General features: G+C 43.1%; 1 long non-coding RNA gene across 2 annotated transcripts; it reads left to right on the top strand.

Annotated features, from left to right (window-relative positions):
- The first annotated feature begins 582 nt into the window (after positions 1-582).
- Positions 583-9862, top strand: LOC103345386 (uncharacterized). Of its 2 annotated transcripts, XR_016229908.1 has the most exons (4): positions 583-1430; positions 5572-5698; positions 6028-6203; positions 8032-9862. It is a non-coding gene; the product is annotated as an uncharacterized LOC103345386 (long non-coding RNA). The 2 variants fall into 2 exon arrangements; XR_515299.5 differs by lacking the exon at positions 8032-9862 and having other exon boundaries at positions 623-1430; positions 6028-6414.
- Positions 9863-19000: the final 9138 nt, after the last annotated feature.

Genomic DNA, 19000 nt, shown 5'->3' with positions numbered 1-19000 from the left:
CGGCTGCTCCTCAGAAGCCATTCAGAGAGGTGAACAATGCAAGTTGGCTGGTGAGTTGAGGACTGTTGACACACACCTTGCCAATTAGAATTGTCCCAGCATGTTTTGGGGAAAGCTCAGCTGCTTCCAAATAAGGAACAGGACAAATAAAGAAACTGGTTGTTGTTGCCAATGTCTGGGTGGCTTCAGAATGAGAGGTTAGAGGAGTTAACTAGTGATGAAACAAGATGCGCACCAGCCCAGCTTTCAGGGACATTTAAGGAAAGAAGTGACTTAAGGTGGGTTTCAAGGAAGGCCCTTAAATGCCCTAAAGCCCCAGGGAAACAAGTAAGCACGTGGAGTGAGTTGCAAAAGAAAAAGAATTTTGGAGTTAGAAATGTCTGCAGGGGGAAGCCAGGACTTGACCAATCTCTAACAACCGTCCACTGAGGAGACCGACATTCAAGTACGGATGTTGCTTCTAACTGGCTGAGACCTGAGCTGAATCATTTAATCTCTACAGCCTTCCCTGCCCCTCCCCCACCCCCACTTTCTCATTTGCAAAAAGAAAGCACTACACACAAGGAGCTCTTCCATTTCTAATATCCTGCAGTCCTGTTGAAAAACCAGATTGGGTTAGCATTAACCCCACTCTCTCCTTTCCTCCCTTGGCTTTGCAGGAAGAAACAGCTGAGGGGGGCTGTTAGCTAAGCCAGGACTCCAGCATAACTCTTCTGTGGGAATCCAGCCTTGGGGTGTGTGCGCGCACATTTCTATTAATATTAGGCGGGGCAGCAAAGACAGCTTGGCTGTGTAGAGGGAAAAGAAGCATTCAGCCGGCATTCAGCGTTTCAGCTTTGCAGCCGAAAGTGTGCAGCCTGGAGAGGGGAGATTTTGCATACAACAAGGAGGTGGGGGAGGAATAAAGGAGCTCAGATTCCAGAACCGAATTTAAAAAAAAAAAAAAAAAAAAGGATGAGAATGCAGTTAGAAGGGTAGGCTGAGAAGGAACCGAGAAGTAAAAACTGCTGGCGCTTTTAAACAGGGTGTAGCCAGAGCTGATAAAACCTTACCCTTCCACTCCCACTGCCTTTTTAAATCCGTCAGGCCTTCCTCTCACCCCGCTGGGACCCATTCTAAATTCTTTCAAGGCTCCACTCCCTCCCCCACATTCCCCCCTCCTCCAGCAGAGAAATTATATAGGAGCCGGGGAGGAAGTGACACATTTTCCTGCTTGAATGGAGCAGGCCCCTGCAGCGGCGACTTGGCCTTCGTCAGCAGTCTTATCTCGGGCCCGCCATCGCAGGCGCCTGGTTCCTCATACAATGCTTTCCTCTGGCTGAACCCTTCGAGATGACTGCAAAGCTTTGGAAAGCTCCATGTCAGAGATTCGCGGCATCCGTGCCTGATTCAAGTTCTCAAATGCAACTTCCAGTAATCATCAGACACAGGTAGTGCCCAGAGCTTTGCTGGACAAATGAACTTGTTCTGCCCCTCCTGTTGTGTGGGGTCCTTGGGAGGTGGGGTCAGAGAATCACAAGGTTTGCAGTCTTTGAAACCTAAATTTTCATGCCTGCTCAATCACTTCCTCTCTGGGTGAACTTGGGCAAATTACCAGCCCTCTGAACCTCTGTATCTTCCTCTGTGAAAGGAGGGGAGGGAGATGGGGAATAATTATCTTGCAGGTCCTTCCAGGGATTTAATAAAAGACTGGACATGATTTTCTGAAAGTATTGCAAATATGCAAGGTGTCCGGAGATCCCGAAGCTACCAAGATACAGTAAGAAGCCTGTTCCCTTGTATCCGTCTTCTTGGACATCCCCACCTGCTATTCCAACCCCCATGGCTATTTGTCCACTCTAAGCCTAGCACTTAATTTTATGAAGTTATAGTACAGTTTCTTCAGTGACTCCAGAAATTAAATCAGTATTCTAGTCTAACACCTCACTGGTAACTTCCAAAATGACTAAATGTGACAGTATCAGGATAATGAAACTACATAAAAATGAATTATGAGGTTAAAAGCAACGTAGGCAACAATGGCCTCTGGTCATCCCTGTCTGGCTACTGCTTTTGCCTTGCCTAGTGTGTATCTGTATTCTTTCTAGGATTTATCAGAGGAGGATTCTTCAACAAGTTCACGATGAATGGAATTAAAAGATAAGTTTATTTTGGTGCACAAAATATGGAAATGCATGCATAATTTTTCATAATACACATTCATATGAACTTTTTGAAGACTCCATATGCATAGATTTCAAGTTTTTTTTGCACTGAAATAAACTTATCTTTTAATTCAATTTCCCTTGAACTTTTTGAAGTATGTTGTATCGTGTTGTAATTATCTGTTTCCATACAGGTCCCACTAGTCTGCTCCTTCAGCGAAGGGATGATGCCTGCTTTATCTCCAGAATTTAGCTTAACAAAAAACCTGGCAGGTCCATAGGATGATTTAACGGATTACTTTGAACCAGCCACTGAACTGACAGATGAGGATCCCTTCTGCTCACTGATACAGTTCCTGCCTGTAGAATAGTGCTTTGCACATTGTAGGCACTATTAAAAGACAAAAGATTAGCTTTTCAGGTCTTAATTAGCTTTATTTGTGATTCTAGAATTGATCAGCAGTCTGAACCAGGAATGATTTAGAATGCTCCACCGTATCAATATGGGCAGGTTATATTTAAGGGCAGGAAAAGGATGTGACATTCAGAAAATGGAAGTGAGGTACAGAGACAGCCCCATTGGTTATAGCTCAGTCTGTCTCATTAGAACATGGTTATTAGCAAATGGCCACTTGTGATTGGCTGAGACCCAGCTTACGGGAGTAAATTATAGTCTGTTTACGTATCAAGTCAGGCTATATTTCACTAGGTATGACAAAACCTTTGAGCCAAACTTTTTTTTTTTTTTTTTTTTTTTTTTTTTTTTTTTTGACAGGCAGAGTGGACAGTGAGAGAGAGAGACAGAGAGAGAAAGGTCTTCCTTTTGCCGCTGGTTCACCCTCCAATGGCCGCCGCTGCAGCCGGCGCACCGCGCTGATCCTGGCAGGAGCCAGGAGCCAGGTGCTTTTCCTGGTCTCCCATGGGGTGCAGGGCCCAAGCACCTGGGCCATCCTCCACTGCACTCCCTGGCCATAGCAGAGAGCTGGCCTGGAATGAGCCAAACTTAAAATATGTATGGAGACAGCTTTAGGACAAACCTAATTCAACAGCACTTAGTAGACAGTATTGAACACTTCCCACCTTCCTGGGCCTCACACTTCCTATCCAGGTGAGCAAAGTTCTGTGTATAGACACAGAACTAGTGCTTCTCAAATCCTGCTTCTCCAATTAGCCACAGCAGAACTGGACAGGGATTAGAAAATATACCAATCTTTGCACTCCAGTCCTGAATAATTCCGTAGGTCTGGAGTTGGGCCTATACATTTAAGAAAGATTTTCTAGATGATCCCTACATGGAGCAAAACAGATATTACAGATATTCCTGACAGTTCTTAGAAATATGATTCTATACATAATTTTGTCTCCTTTCAGAAGGCTCCAGTTCATAGATCAGTTTACTATCTAGAGCTTAATTTAAACAAATGATGCCAGGGTGGGAGCTGTGGCACAGTGGGTTATGCCACTGCCTGTGGTACCAGCATCCCATACAGCTGCCAGTTCAAGTCCTGTCTGTTCCACTTCTGATCGAGCTCCCTGCTATTAAATAAATAGGTCTTTAACAAAATTTAAAAATAAACAAATGATGCTTCAGGCAGACTAGAAATCATGTACCCCTAAACTGGTATTTTTTTAAAAGATTTATTATTTATTTTGAAAGAGTTACAAAAGGAGGGAGAAAGAGAGATCTTCCATTCTCTGGTTCATGCCTCAGGTGGCCACAACAGCCAGTGAGGCCCAGGCTAAATCCAGAAGCCAAGAGCTTCATCCAGATCTCCCACATGGATGGCAGGGGCCCAAACACTTGGGTCATCTTCCACTGCTTTTTCCAGGCTACGAGCAGGGAGCTGGATCAGAAGTGGAGTAGCCAGGACTCAAACTGGTGCCCAATGGGATGCCAGCATTGTAGGCAGAGGCTTTACCCCTTGTGCCACAATGTCAGCTTCCTGGTGTGTATGTGTGTGTGTGTGTGTGTGTGTGTGTGTGTGTATTTAAGATGTATTTATTTATTTGACAGGCAGAGTTACACAGAGAGGGAGAGACAGGGAGGAAAGTCTTCCATCTGCTGGTTCACTCCCCAAATGACCACAACAGCCGGAGCTGAGCCAATCTGAAGTCAGGAGCAGGAGCTTCTTCCAGGTCTCCCACAAGGGTGCAGGGGTCCAAGCACTTGGACTATCTTCTACGTTTTCCCAGGCCATAGCAGAGAGCTGGATCAGAAGAGGAATAGCTGGGACTAGAGCTGGCACCCATATGGGATGCCGGCGTTTCAGGTCAGGGCTTTAACCTGCGGCGCCACAGCACTGGCCCTGTCCTGGTGTGTGACAGGCAGAGTTAGACAGTAGAGTTAGACAGTGAGGGAGAGAGACAAAGTGAAAGGTCCTCCTTCCATTGGTTCACTCCCCCAATGGCTGCCACAGCCAGCGTGCTGTGCCAATCTGAAGCCAGGAGGCAGGTGCTTCCTCCTGGTCTCCCATGCAGGTGCAGGGGCCCAAGCACTTGGGCTATCCTCCACTGCCTTCCCGGCCACAGCAGAGAGCTGGACTGGAAGAGGAGCAACTGGGACAGAATCCGGCACTCCAACAGGGACTAGAACCCGGGGTGCCAGCACCGCAAGTGGAGGATTAGCCTAGTGAGCCGCGGCACTGGCCATCCTGCTATATATTTTTAAAAACATATATTTAGAGTTCTAGCATAACTTTTTTTTGAAAATTTCTTTTTTTAAAAATATTTGATTCATACATAAAAATTATACATAGTTATGGGACACAGTGTGATGTTTTGATACAGGTATATATCTTGTAATGCTCAGTTGAGGATAATGACCATCTCCATCACCTAAAAGATTTATTATTTCTTTGTGGTAAGAATATTCAACATCTTATTTTCTACCTATTTTGAAATATATGGCATATTATTGACAGAACTGATTTTTAAATAAATAAATACATGCAGAATTCTTAGTGTTCAAAATAAGAGATTTATTCCCTACAATTTTTTTCCTGAATTTCTGAACCAGGCAACTTCTTAGGAAGCAGAGAGCATAAATAAAAAGAGTTGTTCCAGGTAAATAACATGGTGTTATCCATTATTCAGGCACTATCAGCTGGCTGCCTTCAAGAAAGGGCCGAACGACTTTTCTCCTGACCTCACATACATGTGTCAGAGAGGGCTAAACAGACCTGGGAAGGCTTTCCTTTTTTACTGAAGGGCACTCTGTACTTTGGTGGTAAGAGGACCTATTTAAATTCCACCAACTGGGTAAGAAATCTGCATTAACTGGATGACATTGTTCAACTTCTTCCAGTGACAGTTTAACACACCTTTTAGATTGATGTCCCAGGTGCCCCCTGGCTAGCCAGCCCTTTAGGCATTAGATGGAAAAAGATCACTTCTATGCTCCCATAAATATCTTTTCTCTTTCTCCTAGGTCCATGTTTTGGGCATCATCTATTGCACAGCTGTGCAACTGAAGGAGGGGAGATCAAGCGTGGAGGAGGGAAGCAGGACTATTTTGAACTGGATCAAATATCCCCCACCTCCAGTCAGTGATAAAGGTATCTGCTGCTATGGTTGAATATGGTTTGTGTCCCCCATTAAGGTTTATGTGCTGGGAGGTGGGAGCTAGAAGATATTGGAGGCCTGCCCTTGGCAGGTAGTTCTCACAGGACTTCTTTTTTTTTTTTTTTTTTTTCATTAATTAATTATTTTTAAGGAATACAAATTGCATAAATAAAACTTTAGGAATATAGTTATTCCTCCCACCATACTGCCCTCCCACCCATACTCCCACCCCTCCTTCTTCTCCCTCTCCCCTTCCCAGTCCCATTCTCCATTAAGATTCATTTTCTTTTTTTGGGGGGGGCATCCTCCACTGCACTCCCAGGGCCAAAGCAGAGAGCTGAACTGGAAGAGGGGCAACCGGGACCAGAACCCAGCGCCCATATGGGATGCCAGCGCTGCAAATGGAGGATTAGCCAAGTGAGCCACGGCACCGGCCCCTGTGGAAGCCTTTTGAACCCACCAACTCCGCACAGGACTTATTGACAGTTCTCCTGAGAGGTCTGTTATAAAAGCCCACATTTGTCCCCACCCAACCTTTCTGCTCCTGGTTACAGACGTAATCACTTGCTTTCTCCTGGATGCACACCTGCCATTGCTCCATGTGCCATGAGATAATGTAGCCAAGGAGCACACTGCAGAGCATTCCCTAAGCCATTTGGACTTTGAACCCCTAATACTATGAGCTAAATAAACCTCTTCTTCCTAAGTAGCCTATGTCAAGTATTTCATGATAGTGAGAGCATAGTGGACAAGATTCTGAAACCCTTCGTGGGCGGAGGGACAAGATGGAGAGTCAGAAACACGAGCACTGGGATTGGCATTTGGCCCAGTGGTTAAGACACCAATTGAGATTTCCACATTCCTTATCAGAGTGCCTGGGTTTTGGGTCCTGGCTCCATTTCTTTCTTCCTTTCTTCCTTCCTTTCTTCCTTCCTTCCTTCCTTCCTTTCTTCCTTCCTTCCTTCCTTCCTTCCTTCCTTCCTTCCTTCCTTCCTTCCTTCCTTCCTTCCTTCCTTCCTTTCTTCCTTTCCTTCCTTCCTTCCTTCCTTCCTTCCTTCCTTCCTTTCCTTCCTTTCCTTCCTTCCTTCTTTCTTTCCTCCTTCCTTCCTTCCTTCCTTCCTTCCTTCCTTCCTTCCTTCCTTCCTTCCTTCCTTCCTTTTATTTTTTTTATTTTTTGACAGGCAGAGTTTGACAGTGAGAGAGAAAGAGACAGAGAGAGAGTTATAGACAGTGAGAGAGAGAGAAAGGTCTTCCTTCTGTTGGTTCACTCCTCTAATGTCCTCCCGGTCTCCTATGTGGGTGCAGGGACCCAAGCATTTGGGCCATCCTCTGCTGTCCTCCTGGGCCACAGCAAAGAGCTGGACTGGAAGAGGAGCAACCAGGACTAGTACCCGGCACCCCAACCGGGACTAGAACCCGGGGTGCCGGCACTGCAGGCAGAGAATTAGCCAAGAGAGCCATGGCGCCAGTCCTGGCTCCATTTCTGATTCCAGCTTCCTGCTAATATACAACCTAGGAAGCAAGCAACAGCTCCAAGTAGTTACATCTCCGTCACCCAAGTGGGAGATTTGGTTTGAGCTCCCAACTCCTGGCTTCAGCCTTGTCCAGTCCCTGCCATTGCCAACATTTGGAGATGTGAACTAGCAGATGGGAGTGCTCTCTCTCTTTCTCACTCTCTCTCCCCCTCTCAAATAAATAAATAAATCAATATTTAAAAAGTGTGTGTACAAAGAAATGCAAAGTCTGTGAGCAGATAATATCACAAACATGTTGATGACAGGCAAGCATAATGCCACCCAAGTAAGGATGGGACAAAGATGTTGTCATCAGTTTAACCATACAAGTATGTTCATAGCTATTCTTTTTCTTTTCTATTTTGATCAAAAAAGTTTGTAGTTTTTACATTGTCAACTGAACAACAATCTTGTGACATTTCACAGCATATAAGCAATTCAGCAAACTTTTGACAGTTTAGAAACATACTTAGGTTCTGTGGGACGGTGATGGGCTGCACGTCTGCCATTCCATCCCCCCATGGTTTGTTTATGTCACTATGTGGCTTCGGTCAAGATCAATAACTTGGCTGCAAGGTCCCCAAAGATGTTCTGCTTAGTGGCAGGGGTGGGCATATCCTTCAACACTGCTGCCCTTGGGGGTACTGAGGAGAAGCTGTCTAGTGAGTCACTGGGAGTGCAAGTGTATGCCACTGAGTTAGAGAAGAAAATTCAGGACTCAACAGTGAAATTCTTCTAATTCAGTGCAAAGCTTTGATGGATCGAAAACATGAGGCACACATGAATACAATAGCGCTTCCATCCATTTTTAGGAGTTGCAGTAACACGATGGAGATAAGAGTCTTAACTTTGCCATGAAGACCATTTCTGTGGAAGGACAGAAGTTCACTCTGAAGACAGCCAAGGTTCTTACTCTTTGAGAACCAAAGCCATAAAGCACGTTTCCATGTATCGCCTGTAGGAAGTGGCTCCTTTGGGAACAAGAACGACTCTTCCTTAGCATGGAATCACCCATGCAGTACCTCCTGATGGGTAAAAAAAAAAAAGGCACATATTTCATAACAGCACTTTTAGACTTCCTTCATGGGGATTCAGTTACTCACAAAGAAGACTGAGGCTAGGGCTGGTGTTGTGGTACAGCCAGTTAAGCTGCCACCTAACCCACCGCTTATGATGCCAGCATCCTTTATTGGAGTGCCGGTTGAGTCCCTACTGCTCTTTCTGCTGCAGCTTCCTGCTAATGTACCTATGAAGGCAGCAGAAGATTGTCCAAGTGCTTGGGCTCCTGCCACCCACTTGGGAGACCTGGATGGAGTCCTGGCTCCTGGAGTCAGCCTGGCCCATCCCTGTACTTTGCAGCCCTTTGAGGAGTGAATCACAGAATGGAAGCTCTCTCTCTCTCTCCCCCTGTAACTCTGCCTTTCAAATAAATGAACAAGTCATTAAAAAAGATGAATACTGAGGCTGAATCTTCCAGGTAAAACCAAAACAGCCTGTTTGGCATCTTCAAAGTTGAGAGTCACAAAAAGCATTGTCTCCCAAGAGCACTTAGAACACAGTTTGTGTTCTCAGCAGCAACTTTTAAGTGACTTGAAACCTGTGAATAAACAGAAATACTGGAGAGAGCAGCAGGAGGAAGGGTGAGGGAAAGGTCGATTACTGGGTACTGAGTTACAGTTAGGCATAAGAAGTTTGGGGTTCTATTTCAAAGTAGGATGACTATAAACAAGGATGGTGTGCTGTATATTTCTCTAAAAAGAAATTAGTAGAAAGGATTTTGAATGTTTCCACCATAAATAAATGTTAAATGTTTGGGATGGATATGTTTACAGAACTGGACATTACACAATGTATGCATGTATAGAAACATCACGTGGTACTCCATAAATATGCGCCATTTTTGTACATAAGTTAAAATAAAGGAAAATGATAGAACATATTTCATTGTATCCTACTCCAGTTCCCTTGATTGTAGAATTGTCTTTCTAATACTGCCAATTGGGCTATTGTCATCCTAAATTTCTTGCTCAGCAGTAACAAGACTGAAAAGCAGCACTGGCTTTGCAACAATGAATTTTTTCAAAACCTCTACTCACTGGCCAGTCCACTATCTCCTTTCTGTGACACTTAGTTAAGGATGGACCCTGAAGCCAGATTGTCAGGGTCTGACCCTCAACTCTTACATTCCTTAGCTGGGGACCTTGTTGAGTTACTAATGCCCTCTGTGATTCTATTTTATTACCTATAAAATGACTGTAGTAGCACCTACATCATAGGGTTGTTGTGAGACATGAGCGAGTTAATATAGTGAAGCACCACATAATGGAATTTTGGCCAATGACAGGCCACGGTGTTTGACAAGTGGTCCTACAAGATGTCATCTAGTGACATCGTAGCTGTGGTATTGTAGCTTAGCACATTGCTCATATCTTTGTGATGGTGCTGGTGTAAACACATCTATTGAGTTGACAGTTGTATAAAAGTACAGTACATATACTTACAAGAGTACTTCAAAAAGTTTGTGGAAAATTGGAATTAAAAAAAGAATGTATCTTTTCCATGAATTTTTGGAAGAACCCTCATGTGTGTATAGCATGTAATACTGGATAGTGATAATAAATGACTATGTTACTGGTCTGTGTATTCACTCTGTTATATTCTTCATTGTTGTCTTAGAGTAGTCCTTCTACTTAAAAAGCAGAATTATCAGTATGCCATGTTATCCAGGTAACAGCCTTAGCAGCTCATGCTTACCACATCTCATGATTGCATACACTAAACTGTATTTTAATGTGTTTGCTACACTATATATTTTATTGTATATTAGAATGTGCTCCTACTTATAAAACAAGTTTCTTGCAAAACAGTTTGCAGTATTGTGCTGGCAGTACCTCAGGCATCTCACATTTACTGTGTCTCTTGATTGCATCAAGAAGCTACTTTGAGTGCTTGACCACACCATCTATACAAGTTCATGGTATGATGCTTGTGCAGCAACAAAATAATTTAATGATGTTGTCTCAGAATGTGTCTTAGTTGGGGGCTGGTGCTGTAGCCAGTGGATTAAAACCATGGCCTGCAGTGCTGGCATCCCACATGGGAGCCAGTTTGAATCCTGGCAGCTCCACTTCCAATCCAGCTCCCTGCTAATGTGCCTGGGAAAAGCTGTGGAGGATGGCTCAAGTCCTAGGGCAACTGCACCCACATGGGAGACCCGAAGGAAGCTCCTGGCTCCTGACTTCGGCGTGCCCTAGCTCCGTTGTTGTGGCCATTTGGGGAGTGATCCAGCGAATGGAAGATCAATCAGTCTCTCTCTCTGTGAGTGTGTCTCTCTCAGTAACTCTGCCTTTCAAATAAAGAAATAAATAAATCTTTAAAAAAAAAAAAAAAGAATGTGTCTTAATGGGTTCAGCATTGAAGTGCAACATGTTAAGCTGATGCCTGCAATGCCATCATCCCATGAGAGTGCTGGTTCAGTCTGAGCCTGGATGCTTTTCTTCTGGTCCAGCTCCCTGCCATTGTGCCTGGGAAAGCAGTGGAAGACAGCCCAAGTGATTGGGCCCCTGCCACCCCCATGGGAGACCCAGATGGAGTTCCAGGCTCCTAGCTTCAGCCTGGCCCAGCCCCAGCTGTTGAGGCTATTTGGGGAGTAAACCAGAGGATGGAAATTTTTCTTTCTGTCTTTCCCTCTCTCTCTGTAACTCTGCCTTTCAAATAAATAAATAAATCCTTTAAAAAAAAAAAAAAGTAAGAATGTGTCCTATTGTTAAGCAACATGTGACAGTTTATGTAAAGGGCTTACATCATTGTTAGCAAGTGCAGGGGAGGTATCAGCAGCTTCTATTGCTGTAGTTCTTCCTTTCCCAGAGCACCCAATTCATTTAGTGAGCTCCATGAGCAGAAACTAGCCATGCTGATGCTTGACATGGCGTTCCCATGGGACAAAATGGGCAGTATTGACCCAATTTAATCAGGGCATGGGGCCTAATAAAAATATAGCACTTCATTCTAAGTGATACTTTTAACAAGGAAGACTGATTGATGGGAACTAATCTTCAAGGGCCAGTATTCTACCAACACAAAGATATTTGTTATCTCAGCCAAGTAATCTCATCTGATCTTTTTCTCTCTAACAAATCAGCAGTTTGTGATATATTGGACCATGGACCCCTTTAAAAATCTTAGGAAAACTATGTATTCCCTGGTCAGAACAGTGCATGTTCACATATGCACAGAGTATTTTGCTTGAAATAGCCCAAGAATCACTGACCTCAATTTAGGATTTCCGTGCATATACTTGGGAGAATTTGAAAGGAAAGTTCTGGAACTGAGCTTCTTTCCAAAATTATCTGAGGCTCATCTCCATGGTGACTGTTCAAAATGCCAAGTTCCAGGGCCACACCTTCTTTAGATGAGGCTCAGGATCCAATTATTGTTGCTGTTATTTTTAACTTCTCTCCTTGCCGTGGTTCTCAGCCTTGTCTATATGTTATTCACATATGGAGACTTAAAAGCTCAATGTCCAAGTGACACTGCAGGCCAAACAAATCAGAATTTCTGCAGAGTAGGACCCAAGCATCAGCTTGTTGAATTCTCAGATGAGCTGATGTTCAACCAAAGTTGGGAAACAGCTCTAATGCCTACTTTATAAATGAGACACTCATTCAGTTGATCTGGACATTCCAGCCTCTTGCGACTCCCGGTATTTTCCTTTCTGAATCTTTTTCTGTGCATGCATATTTCTCTATAAGCTGATAATTGGCTTTCATCTATATGTTTTAGGGTGTAACTAAGACGTCCATTGTTCAATGACCACTTAAGAGCCTTTATTTAACCCAGAGGTTATGATGGAGAGCCAAAGTAACAGAAGAACAAAAGCTGCTCTGGATCATTAAAACCGTCAAACCTCATGAGTTTGTTACACCAAAAGAGCAGAAGACAGAGAGGAGGTGGTAGCAAAAAAAAAAAAAAAAAAAAAAAAGCTGATTTTTTTGAAGAGGTAGATGACTCAATGAAATCTGCATGAGCAAAGTCCAGAGAAAAAGGCAGAAACATCTAAGGAGTGACGTTCCTTTTACTGTAGGAGGTGAAAACCAAGTAGGTGGGATTGAGTGGGCCACAAAAAAAGAACTTTTCCCCCCTGTGGAATCATAATTTTAGAACTAGAAAAGACCACTGAGACATTCTAGTCCTATTTCTTTCATTTTATAGATGAGAAAGCAATGCAGGTCTCAGCTGGTAGAAGCAGGTCAGGCACAGCTTGGATCTCCTGAATTACAGTGTACTCTCACCATCTTCTCATTTTTATGTTTTTAAGATTTACTTACTTATTTGCAGGGCTGGTGCTGTGGCATAGTGGGCTAAAGCCTCTGCCTGTGGCGCCAGCATCCCATATGGGTGCTGGTTCATATCCTGGCTGCTCCTCTTCCAATCCAGCTCTCTGCTATGGCCTGGGAAAACAGTGGAAAATGGCCCAAGTGCTTGGACCCCTGCACCAATGTGGGAGATCCAGAAATATACCTCCTGGCTCCTGGCTTCGGATCGGCTCAGCTCAAGCCCTTGAGGCCATTTGAGGAGTGAACAAGTGTACAGAAGACCTTTCTCTCTGTCTCTCCCTCTCTGTCTGTAACTCTCTCTCTCAAATAAATAAATAAATATAAAAAAAGAACTCTGATTTGCAGGAGAGTATGCGTATCCTTATCTTTAAGGAAAAAAAAGATTTATTTACTTATTTGAAAAAGCAAAGTAACAGAGAGAAGGAGAGGCAGAGATAAAGAGACATATTCCGTCTACTGGTTTGTTACCCAAATGGCCGCAACAGCCAAGGTTGGACCAAGCTGAACCCAGAAGCTACGAACTCCATCTGGGTCTACCACATGGGTGGAAGGGGCCCAAACATTTGGGCCGTCAAGAAGCCACAACTTGTTAGTGTGGACATTCAGGGAGTGAACCAGTAGATGGAAGATGTCTCTGTCTCTCTCATTCTGTTGCTCTGCTTTTCCCAAGTAAAAATAAAGTCTACCAAATATTGGTCATCTATGGTAAATATACCATACCTCTAGACAGTTTTCTGTAGGCGTTATTTTTATGTTTCTGTGTTAAGAATTTACTCTTCTAGGACCTTCCAAGAATAGAGTGCCATTTCCTCAAATGAGAGGAATGCTGTTTCCAAAACGGTTGGTCGAGAGGTACAAGGTAGCTACACGAGATATTTGATGAGCCCCTTTATAATCCTCTCTGCAGTAATAGGGACAGAATTTCTGTTATAAACTCTTGAGATCAGCTTTTAAGTCTCTATTTCTAATCAAGGTTGGGACCAATCAAGCAGGATTCAGTCAAGTTTACACAATCATTAAAAAATACCTAGACTTTTGTTATCAATATTTACTGTCCACTTAGCTAATGTGGGTTCATCTTCAGGTCTGCTAACATGGCAACTGGTGAATTCAATTATCTGAATTCTTGGTGGCTTGCCACCACTGGCACTGTTATTGTAGGCTCTAGCTATTTGGAAGTACCTTCCACCCATTTATTCATGGATGTGTCAGGACTTGAGCTATGGCACAGTCTCCCAACTTTGTGGGAACTGTTACTGTCTTATCATGTTGTCTGGCTTTTATTAGCTTCCCACCCCAGACACAAAGCAGTGCTTTCCCTTGGGTAACTTGCTTGAGGCCGCGAAGCCTGCTCTGATGAAAGAGGTTTAATTATGGAGGTGGGTACTAATGCCAGAGGGAAATCTTACCTTTGGAAAGACTCTGGCAGGGAACAAAGAGGTGACTCTCAAGAGCATCCTCGTGTGACCTTCAAAAGAAACCACACATTTTTTCTTTATGCAGCTTGGTAGGGACTGCAAACTTTGCTGTAGTGGAGGAGTTCAGATTGTGGAGGTGGGTGCTTCAAATAGCACTTGCAGAGGGGTGCCTCATCTAATTTCCCTCGCTGAAAGCAATTTGAAGTTTCACTTTTGGTATAGTTTTATTGCCTTCTGAATTAAGAAGTTATTAAATTTAAATTTTTATTGCAAAGCTACTAACATACCATATCAGAGAGGTTTTTGCAGGTCTATTAAGTGTAAGGCGGATTTGATTCATTAAACTCTCAATTTTCTCTAAAGCCATGTACAAGTGTTTGTGGAAGCAAGCATTCCTAACCTTCTTTTGTAGGGGGAGGGGAGACTGTTCTAAACATAAGGGGAGAAAAAAGTCCTACCAGGATTTATTTGGGGGTCTCATAGGTGAGTTTACATGTTTTGCTCCCATGGAATTTTTGCTCAGCCAGTTACTCTATTTTAAAAATGTGTTTGAGGACCTGCCTTCTGTAAGTGCTCTGATCAGAATACAATACAAAGAAAAACAAGTACAGCCATAGCAGCTTGGGGACAGACATTTGGCACAGCAGTTAAGTTGCTGCTTGGGTTGCCTGCATCCCATATTAGAATGCCTGGTTCAAGACCCAGCCACCCTACTTGTAATCCAGCTTCCTGCTAATGCCAACCATGGGAGGCAGAAGGTGATGATTCAAGTACTCGGATTCCTGTAGCCCCCATGGGAGACCCAGATGCAGTTCCAGACTCCTGGCTTCAATCTGGCCCAGCCCCAGCAGTTGCAGGCATTTGGGGGACAACTCAGCAAATGGAAAGTCTTTCTGAGGGCTGGCTCTGTGGCTTAGTAGGTTAAGCTTCTTCCAGTAGTGCTGGCATCCCATATGGAAGCTGATTTGAGTCCCAGTTGTTCAACTTCTGATCCAGCTCCCTGCTAATCATCTGGGAGAGCAGTAGAAGATGGCCCAAGTCCTTGGGCCCCTCCATCCATGTGGGAGACCCAGAAAAAGCTCCTGGCTCCTGTCTTCAGATCAGCCCAGCTCTGGCCATTGCAGCCATTTAGAGTGTGAACCAGCAGATGGCAAGACCTCTTTCTCTGTCTCTCCCTTTCTCTGTAACTCTGCTTCTCAAATAAATAAACATTTAATTATTTTTTTAGAAAAGAAAATATTTCTCTGCTTTTCAAATAAAAAATAAAGATTAAAAAAAGAAAAGAAAGAAGCAGCTTGCTGAGATAATGGAAGGAACACTAGAATGAACAGTTTGTGAGCTCAAGCTATCTCTTCTAACTGGTTGGGTGACCCTGAGCAAACTCCCACTGCTTAGTAAGAAATGCCTTAATCTCTTAAACCCTACTGTTTATTTATCTTATGAAGATATTTGAGATTTTATATATATGTATATAATTAACAAAGATAATGTACTAACCAAATGCAGAATATTATTGATGCTATTCTGGTCATGAATAATCATATGGTATTCTGAAACTTGAATTTTGGTTAAAAACTCAAGCAAGCAGGCTGTGGCTCACTCAAAAACTTGGAAGGTGAACACAGGAAGACCTGCAAGGCCCTCCTTTCCCCTTACACTTCTGGGCTTCCAGCATCAAGGCAGACTCAACGTTGGACCAAGCTTTGCACTTGGCGGTACTAATAATGAGACAGGACTTTGTGAAGTATGAGCCAACGTCAAAAGCTATTTTCCAGTTGGCTAAGTGAAAACTGAACCATTTGTTGCTCCAAGCAATGTGGAAGCAACATGGGCTAGACCTGTATATGGTAGAACAGAATGCAAAAATCAATATCAGAGGATTCCTAGGTTCTTGTTTATCAGACCCTATAGTGTACCCCAGTTACTCGTGCAAAACTGAAGAATAGAAGGCCCAGCGAAGGTGCAGGTAAGGGTCTGGTATTCAGGATGGAATATCCTATGGCTAAAAATATGTGTAAGTAAGGTATTAGGATCCTTGGAAATGTCGTTTCATCAATGTTGTCAATAAGCCCAAAGGGTTAACGCAGAATCTCTAAGCATAGGTTCTGGGAAGAGCTATTAGCACTGAAGGATTTTTCACAACATGCTACAGAATGCCCTGAGCTAGATACGACTGAACAATGGCAAGATACAATAAACCTAATATAATGGATATCTAAAAGGAGGTTAAAATACAGAAACAATAGCTTAAGAAAGTCTATAAAGTCCATTATCAAAAAAATGCTCGAGCAGAGCTGTGGACTGCCTTCTGGGGGGGAACTGGGTAATAATACTATCTGGCAGGATAGCTAGAAACAATAAGTAACAGCCTCTGGCATGTCCACATCAACTTTTATTGCAGCTCAAAAATAACCTTTATTTCTTAAGTATAGCTTTATTTTGATGTCAGTTGGCCAGTCTTCTTTCATGTCTGCACAAATTCTAACATCACTATGCTGCCATCCAAATAGGAAGTTTCCCAAGCAATGCCCAGGCGTATTTTCATAAACATTCTAAAATAAAAATTTTAAAAGAAAAAAAGGTAAGACTTATCATGGACAGGAAGCTATCAGAATTGGAACATGTCAACAGGAAGAAAGGCTTTAGGGTGAAAACACACTGATCAGGGAAAAACTGAGTATTACTGTAGGGCAGAGATTTACTGATGTGCACATCAGGGAAGCCATGGGCAGTGATGTGCTGGTAAATTTTCAACAACCAGCTTTCTGGGGTGGTGGGCAGAGCCTGGGTCTCTAGCATTTGCTGATTTCTGAGATGTAAATATTTTGTGATCTGTTTCCACCATGCAGATACAATAGATGTAAATAACTTCAAGAACAAAGATAACAGTGAAATGTAAATAATTAGGAAGTGGTGAACCTTGAATAATTTTTCCTTTGCTTATAATGTAAGTCATTTAAGTGAGTTTATATAATTTATTTTTTAACAGTGTCTGTTTTCAACAATCGGCTCAAAAGAGTCCTAGAAGTTTAATAATCCCCTCTTTTGAGTCCGTAGGAGCTGACTTCTGTACACCATTTCCTATGAATGAAAGAATATGTGCTCATCTTCAGGGAAAATCAAAAGAGGAAAATAATAGTAACAAAGTATTTTGTTATTTGTAAAGAGAATATGGAGAAACGTGGACTTAGTGATTTTTAAAGATGTATTTGAGAGGCAGAGTTACAGAGAAAGGGGGAGAGAGATGTTCCATCCGCTGATTCACTCCCCTGGCCCAGCCCAGCCCAAAGCCAGAAGCATCTTGTGCTGTCTTCCATGTACTTCAGTAGGGAGCGGGATCAGAAGTGGGGCAGCCAGGACTTGAACCAGTGCCTGTATGGGATGCCAGTGTTGCAGGCAGCAGCTTAATGCCCTGGACCACAATGCCAGCCCTGAACACTTTCTCTTTACAGATTTTTTTTTTTTTAAGATTTATTTATTTATTTGAAAGAGTTCACAGAAAGAAAGAGAGGCAGAGAAAGAGGTCCTCCATCCACTGGCTCACTGCCCAACTGGCAACAACGGCCGGAGCTGCGCTGATCCGAAGCCAGGAGCCAGGAGCTTCCTCCAGGTCTCCCACATGGGTGCAGGGGCCCAAGGACCTGTGCCATCTTCTACTGCTTTCCCAGGCCATAGCAGAAAACTGGATTCGAAGTGGAGCTGCTGGGACTCGAATCAGCACACACATGGAATGCCAGCACTATAGGCAGCGGCTTTACCCGCTATGCCACATCGCCAGCCCCTCTTTACAGAATCTTAATAGTGCATGGAAAATATGTTGAGGGGCAGGGCTGTGGCGTGGCCCCTGCACACGCATGGGAGACCCAGAAGAAACTCATGGCTCCTGGCTTCTGATCGATGTAGCTCCGGCTGCTGCAGCCAATTGGAGAGTGAACCAGAGGGTGGAGGACCTCTCTCTCTCTCTCTACCTCTCTGTATCTCTGCCTTTCCTTCTCTTTCTGTGTAAATCTTTCAAACAAATAAATAAATCTTAAAAAAAAAAAAAAAGAAAATACGTTGATAAGCATAGCTCTGTAGGAATACTATCAGTATCCTGCCCTCAGCATTTGTCATTAAAGACTTAATTTACTCAACCTTGTGGATGCATAGTCATGTGCTAAATCTCAAATTTGACTGCACTTTAGATTCATCTGGATGTTTTGTAAAAGGCCTGCCTAATTAGATACAATCTTTGGGTTGGGGCCCAAGAAGTTTTCTTTGAAAAGCTGTCATATACACTACTTATAACATCTACCTATAACATCTTTGGTTATATTTTTTCCTAATAATTTGTCCATGTGCTGTGAAAGAGTATATATTTATAAGCATGTCATGGGACAGTTAAATTGTGAATTCTGGGGAGATCAGATGTAAGAATTTATCAATACTTTATGATTTTATATACAAAATTCTCTTATCATTAGATTTTAAGCTGAAGTCATTGAATAATTCTTTAGAAAGAATTACAACTGGGGCATAGTGGTTATGACCACATCCCATATCAGAGTGCCTGGGTTCAAGCTCCAGCTCTGCTCTTGATTCCAGTTTTCTGCTGAGATGCACTCTGGGAGACAGCAGGTGACAGCCAGGTAGTTGGGCTCCTGCCAACCAGCTGGAAGGCTTGGATTGAATTTTTTGGCTCCTGGCTTCAGTCTGGCCCAGTCCTAGCCATTGTGGGCATTTGGGGAATGAACCAGCAGATGAGAATTCTCATTCTCTCTCTCTCTTGCTCTTCTTTGTCTCTCAAATAAATGAATAAATAAAAAATGGAACTGAATGAATTTTAAATACTCTATTCAAATTGCTTACAGCTTCTATGTATGATCATTAAATAATAACCAATAAAATCTCAATGATGAAGGAAATTATACAGAATAAGACAAATTCTTGCGCTTATTTATTCAAATATTTACTAAGTTCCTCCTGTGTTCCAGGAACTACGCTGCCTTAGTTCCTGAGTCGCTGGGAGAAAGATCTGGGAGATGGGT

This window comes from Oryctolagus cuniculus, chromosome 2 (assembly GCF_051225735.1).
Source record: "Oryctolagus cuniculus isolate XC-2025 breed Fujian yellow rabbit chromosome 2, ASM5122573v1, whole genome shotgun sequence".
NCBI classification, from domain to species: domain Eukaryota; kingdom Metazoa; phylum Chordata; class Mammalia; order Lagomorpha; family Leporidae; genus Oryctolagus; species Oryctolagus cuniculus.
Note: the sequence above shows the minus strand (reverse complement) of the source record. Positions and strands in the feature narration are given on the sequence as shown.